Genomic DNA, 7,335 nt, shown 5'->3' with positions numbered 1-7,335 from the left:
ACAAGTAGACTGATCATGTGACTGTGTCTGAGTTCAGGACCAGATTTTTTAATAGTCTTATTATCAATTCAACTGATCTCATTACATGGTTTTAACATTAGATAGTAGTCTCATACAGTCTCAGTGAGACTTACTGTCTACTCTTGTCACATTTTTCAAATGGGACCATGATTTTCACTTATCAATTTAAATTATTTTTATTGCTTTAAATAACTTTAAATCTCATTTGAGTGTTATCAAAAAGTGTTACTTTTTAAAAAATTAAAAATAGTCTAAAAAAAACCTTAAAATGTCTAAAAATAGTAACTTTATGTCAAGAATGAGACTAAATGAGATCAAATGAGACCACTTTCTCATTTTTTTCAAGTCATGATTCCATTTTAAGATCTGATATATAGTCACTTTGCATGTTTTTTTAATGGCTAGTCCCAGCGGGATTCACGCCAAGAAATGTATGAGATCAGATCAAATGAGATTAAATGTGAAATTCATAATCTCAGCGGCCAGTCTAATGACAAGAAACTTCTCACAATTATACACTGTCTAGAAGAATGAGACTCTGAACTCTGAAGTATCTCTGAATTTGAGATAATCACAGATTATAAGAATCTTAAGTTCTTTACAATCATCTGTAAACTCACTGAATAATAGATACAATGATCTGAATTTCTAAGCTGCTTTCATTTTACAATACACTATCATCTCAGCAGTCAGAACTCAATGACAGACACTCTCTTATAATGAGAATAAGATATACTGTCTGATGTGACATACACACACTGAATGAACTGAGAGCATCAGCTCTTAGATCTGAAGATATTGATTAATCAAGATAGAACAATTCATGACACTATTCACACTTCTTTAATTAGAACACTCAGTCTCTGAACTGATACTGATATTGATATCTTCACTTTCTTTACACTGAATGAACTGTGATATACAGCAGCTCAGACTGATGAACTTCTTCAAACTCTTATCAAAGCAGTATGTCAAGAAGCACTCTGATTTCCCTCAGAACTACATATAAGAACTGATATCTCAGAATATTCAATTGATGATAATAACACTTTACAATTTCATGAATGATGCTGAGTCTCTCACTTCAAATCCTTACACACTCAGATAATGCAAGAGATGCATGATTTGTGTATAACTGATTATTTAGACTGTGAATAACTATATAGAATGATCTTCTGAGAGTTCTACTAATCTGAGATATTAAACAGTATCAGATGCTTTGTCTGAAATTGCAATTACTATTCTTCTATTATCTTATGAAAGAACTGTAGAAAAGATCTATTGAAATCACTTAATATCTCTGATAGAATCTGATGAGATGTAGTGATTGACTTTACTATTAATCTATCTAAGAGTAAGAGTTGTAGAAACATTCTGATCATTGTGAATTAATTAAGTAAAGATGTAATATTGAAATCTTGTAATAAGATGAATACTGAATAAGTCACTGAAGCTTTTCTATGAAGCCTGTTCTATTAAATGTATGAATTACTGAAATCTATAGTATTGAATTAAAGCTGTCAATTTATGAGTACTCTCTGAACAAGAATCTGTCAAGTTCTCAAGATTATACACTATCTATCAACTGTGTATCACTCTGAGACTGATGACATATCAGAACAGATAATTCAGACTATAAAGAATTATCTTTATAAGTTCTATAATCATTTATAAGATGATTAATATAATCTTCTTCTACACATAGAGATTACTATCAATGATTGAGATGTTATTTTAACAGATATAAGTCTGTTCTTTCTTATATATAGTTATTACATGAAGATGTTAGATCTTCTAAAGATTACACAGTTCATACTGAATCTTCACAGTTCAATTCAGATTACTGATAATATAGTGATAAAACTCTGAGATATCTGTGACTGAGCAGAAGCCTTCATAACAAGTACTAAATAAGATTAAGAAGATTAAATTAATATTTGATGAGATTCTGCAGAGCAGTATAAGATAGAAGATCTTGTATAATTAAATCTTAAGAATATACAGATTACATGTTCATCTCATACACTGAATTACTGTTATATCAAGTATAAAGTGATAGAAGTTCTAGATAGTTATAACTATTATCTTGACACATTATCAGAGATTCATAATATCTTTCATATAAGCTTACTCTGCTGCACTATCACTGACTTATTCTCTTCTCAACTGACTTCTGACTGACAGCTGCCAGACATTATAGAAGAAGATAATGAGCTTGAGTAAGAGATTGAGAATATTCTCAATAAGAGATCTCACAGCTGTAGCTGATAATATCTTATGAAATGAGTCAGCTATGATCAACTGACCTGAACTCTGAGTTCTGTGTTATTCAAAACAGCAGCTCTTGACTGATAAGAACTGCTTCTGAAAGAGACAGGTTAATATGACAGACTGCATCTGATCAATTATATAGACTATTCTGTTACACTTCACAGATTTCTACTGTTCTGATTCTCAGTTGCTTTACAGATTTCTACTATTTCAATTCTCAGTCACTGATTCTCAGCTGAAAATCTACAGAATTTCTATTCTTCTGCTCTGAATCTTCATTATGTACATTACTATGTACATGTATAAATATTCAATCTGATCACTGATTTCCATACTTTCTCTTTCTTTTCTTCTCTAATGTTTTTCTCTTTGTTATATAAGATCTATTAATATCATATCAATCTATTCAGTGTACGCCTCTTACACTTTTTAATAACACTCAAGTAAGATTTAAAGTCATTTAAAGCAATAAAAATAATTTAAATTGAGAAGTGAAAATTATGATCTCATTTGAAAAATATGATAAGAGTAGACAGTAAGTCTCACTGAGATAGTATAAGACTACTATCTAATGTTAAAACTGTGTAATCAAATTAGTTGAATTGATAATAAGATTATTAAATATTCTGATTCTGATCTCAGACACGGTTACATAGTCAGTTTAAACACAGAATACTTTTTTCTAATAATAATAAATAACTACTTCATTCTTAACACCTGATTTCAGGTCATGAAATTTATAAAAAATTTAACACAAACACTGAGATGAACTATGAAATAATTATTAATAGATTATATTATAGATTACTGAAGAGTTATCTCTCTACTATAATTACTATAATGTTATTCAGAAATATTTATTATAAACTAATTATAATTCTAGTGAAATTTTCTAATATCTGAAGTCATCAGAATGTAGATTATTATTATTATTATTATTCTTCAATTATAGATGTATGCAGTCAGAGACTATGACATCTATCTGAGAACCTTTAGTTCTCAGGGTTTTTTCTATATCTATAGAGTCAACTATTATACATTTATCAATTTCAGATATGCAAAATCAGAAAATTCCGGCCCAGAATACAAAAACTGTTTACAAATTGCAGTATTTCAACACCTTCTGATACTTTGAAATCATTTGAAAATATCATAACAAAGGAAAAGAGAACATAGTCTTGAAGATAGACACATTAAATAGATAGATAGAAAAGAATAGAAAGAAACAAGTACAGTAAAAAGAGACTATAATAAAATAAAATTATTAAAAGATAGTATATAGCTGTTTTAACAGACTATATCTAATCAATTTCTGTCTCTTCATATTCAGATACTTCTGAATTCAGTCATTTTCTTGTAGCTGCTTGAGTTTCTGATAGAAAGTCTATTAAGTATTTAATTCCTGTCTCAGTTGAGAATAAGAACCTTATATTTAATTGATTTAAATCATACTTCTTCTTTAATCTGACTCTGAGACTATTGTATAATGCACAATGTATTACAATATACTCAGAATTTTCATTTGCATTGCAGAATGAGCACTCTGTTGAATCAAATCTATCATCAAATCTTTGTATATAGGATTTGAAATAACCATGTCCTAGTTTCAGCTGAATTATAGATGAGAATATTTTCTTTTTACATTTAATTGAACAAGATTTCCACTTTGATTTTATCTCAAATCTTGAATAATATATGCTCTTCTTTTGTTTCTGTCAGCTTTCATTTCACTTATTTAAACAAGATTCTTTTATCTTTCTCTTTATAAAAGATCAGGACACTGTTTTTTGAATAGATCTGCTTAATTCTGAACCCTTTTTTACAGCTGAATCAGTCAATTCATTGCCATGAATATTCATATGAGCAGGAACTCAATGCAGATGAATTATCAGTTTTGATGTTCTTCTCTTTTGAATTTTCAAAACAGAGTTTAAAATCAGTTCAAGATTCATTTGATCATTATGAATCTGACTATTTCTAAGTCTTTTTAAAGCAGCTTAACTATCAGAGAATATTCATGTTTCTTTCAAACTATTTCCTCTTTTATGAGATTTTATTTCAATGAGTTTGAAAGCTTTCACTATTACAAATAGTTCAGCATCAAAGACTTCAGATTCACAGTCTAAGTTCCAGAAATCTGAGATAAAATTGATATTATCTTCAGTATAAGCAATGCCAGCGTCTAATCTATTCAAATTCTCATTTTTTGAGTCATCTGAGTAAATCAGAATAGAGTCTTTTATATTGATTGTAGAGATCTTCTTCAAATGCTGTTCATATTCTCTCTCTTTAGATAGTTCACTTATTTGTAAGTCTATGAGAGATTCTAGCTTTTCTCTTCAGAGACATATCTTCTCATGATCAATTTTCTCAATATTTAATGAAGAAAATTAATTCTTAATAAGTAAACATAGTCTATACAGTTGAGAGAGCATTTTCTTTAAAGCATTATTCTCATTTCAATCAAGAAATCTATTTCAATTCAGTCCATTTCCTGAGTTAACTGATGAAAATGAAGAAGAGACTCTTTCTCTGATTATATGATTTAAGCTCATCTTCATAACTCTCAGAGCATAGTTCATACAGGTCTTTTCAAATTGAATAGTAGAAGATGAAATTGAAGCTTCAATTTTCATTGCTTTAATAGAAGATGATTTGAATGCTCTCAGAATTCTTCTCAAAGCTCTGTTTTATAGACTTTGAAAGAGTTCAGTGAAGTTATCTTCATTGTTTTATCAAACTTAAACTTCATAATCAGCTACTGAGGTAATACAGGCTATGTATAACTGTCTCATAGCCTGAAAGAATAGACCTCTCTCAGTATTTGATAGTCTGATTATACTATTCAGTAGTCTCTCTGTCTTGATGATTCTTTGTTGAACATGATATTTAAAATTCAACTTGGAGTTTAATCATACTCCTAGCCATTTGACATTCAAACTGAGTTTAATCTCTTTATTCAAAAGAGTTAGACTTAGTTCTTTCTCATTAAACCTGGAAAAAAAGTGAATTAACTCAGTTTTATTCATATCAAATTGAATTAGATTGATATCTGCTCTAACAAAGATTTTCTTTACTACTTTCTCAATCACTTCTAAATTCTCTTTGATTGTCTTTGAACTATAGAGTAGATCAATATCATCTATATAACTTGAAGATCTCACTATTTTCATCTCTCTATTCTTGAATAGATATGCAGTGTATATTGTAAATAAAACAGGTGAGATTGAAGATTCTTATAATACTTCTATTTTTATCTCAGTTTTATCTTATTTTCTTCTAACAAAGAATAGTTGTATAATTCTTTTAGATATAAAATAATTAACTCATTTTATTAGAGAAAGTGACAGTTTTAACATCTTCAAAGTTTGAATCATCTTAGACTTTGAAACATGATCAAATGCATCTTTTATATCAATAAAAACTGCAGTTGAGACCAGGCCTTCATGCTTTGTTACTTGAATATCATGAATAACTGAGAGAACAGTATCAATTACAGAACATTGTTTTCTATCTCTCATTTATTTATTAAATAGAAGAGAATCACTAATAGAGCTTATAAAAGATAATCTAGTAGCTATTATCTTTTCTAGAATTTTGTTCAAACAGTTCAACAGAGATATTACTCTATATAACTTAGAAATTGAAGCTTTTTTATTAGGTTTTGTAAGAATTACTTCAGTAGATTCTCTCCAGCATTCAGAATGATAATCATTTTTTAAGAGATTGAAAAAGAGCTCAAAATATTCATTCTTCAAGTAGGAATATGTGTTTTGAATAATCAAGTGATTAATTGAATCAGGCCCTGCAGCAGTTTTAATTGAACTTGAGAATATTGCTGACTCTAGTTCATCACATGTAAGCTCAGATCATTCTCAGTTATTTTCATCAATATATTCATGAAATGACATATTCTTCTCTTCTAAATGTGATGAGTTTTGAAAGAGAATTCTTATAAAAGCTTGATATTTTTTCTCAAAAGAGTTTGCTGTATACAATTCATTCTGAAATTCATATTCTAAGGTTGAAAGCTTTGCTACACTTCTTGTTTTAGTATAGTTGAAGACTTTAAAAACTTCTTTTTCTTATGCTTCTTCAAGAAATTTGTTCCAGCAATCTGTTTTGACTTTTTTAATACCTGAAAAATATTTATTTTGAATAGCTTTGAACTCTTCATCAGATATTAAGTTATTCTTTCAATCTCTCTTAGCAGTGACTAATTGCTTTCTTTTAGAAGTGATATTCTCATTTCATCAAGGTTTGAAATACTCAGAAGATTTTTTCTTTGAAATATTTTCTTCAATACTTGTTAGAAGAATAGATATAATCAGCTTTACTCTATTCTCAAGCATTTCATTTAAGATATCTTGGCTTTGATTTCAATAGAGCTCACTCTGTCTTTCAGATTTTAGCTGTTTTACTCTTTCTTCAACTGCTTTTCAATCAGCTTTTTCAAAGTTATACTGATTAGAGAGAAGAGGATTTTCACTTCTTTGTTTTTCACTCAGTTCAATATCAAATTGAATGATCTCATGACCTGATTCTGAGGTTTCATTTGAATCAATAAATCAGTTTATAAGTCTTTTTTCAATTAGATTTTGTGACATGAAAGTTAGATCTATAATAGATTTCTGTTTCATGTCTTTTCTAAAGAATGTTTGTTGATCAGACTTGTTAACTAAATCTATTGAATGCTCAAAAGTTCATTCAATCAGTTTATCTGCTCTTACTGCTCTTGTGCACTCTGAGTTTCATCAGAAATGATGTGTATTGAAGTCTCCTGCAATTATAGAGTTTTTTAACAGAGTTATATTCAAAAATCCTCTGTCAATTGTTCAGATATTGTTGTTTTCTTTCAATGACTTTTCATTATAGATATTTATAAGTTGAATAGTATCAAACTCATTATCTTTATCTATAATGTCACTCACTAGAATATCAGAGTCAGATATGATATCAAATCTCAGATTAAATTGATATCTTGATCTTTTTCTTTCATAGATCACTACTCTTGATTTTATCTCAGATTTTTCAGGAAGAAAG

The sequence above is a fragment of the Blastomyces gilchristii genome, assembly GCF_000003855.2.
Source record: "Blastomyces gilchristii SLH14081 genomic scaffold supercont1.6, whole genome shotgun sequence".
Taxonomy (NCBI): domain Eukaryota; kingdom Fungi; phylum Ascomycota; class Eurotiomycetes; order Onygenales; family Ajellomycetaceae; genus Blastomyces; species Blastomyces gilchristii.
This window is presented reverse-complemented; position numbering follows the sequence as displayed.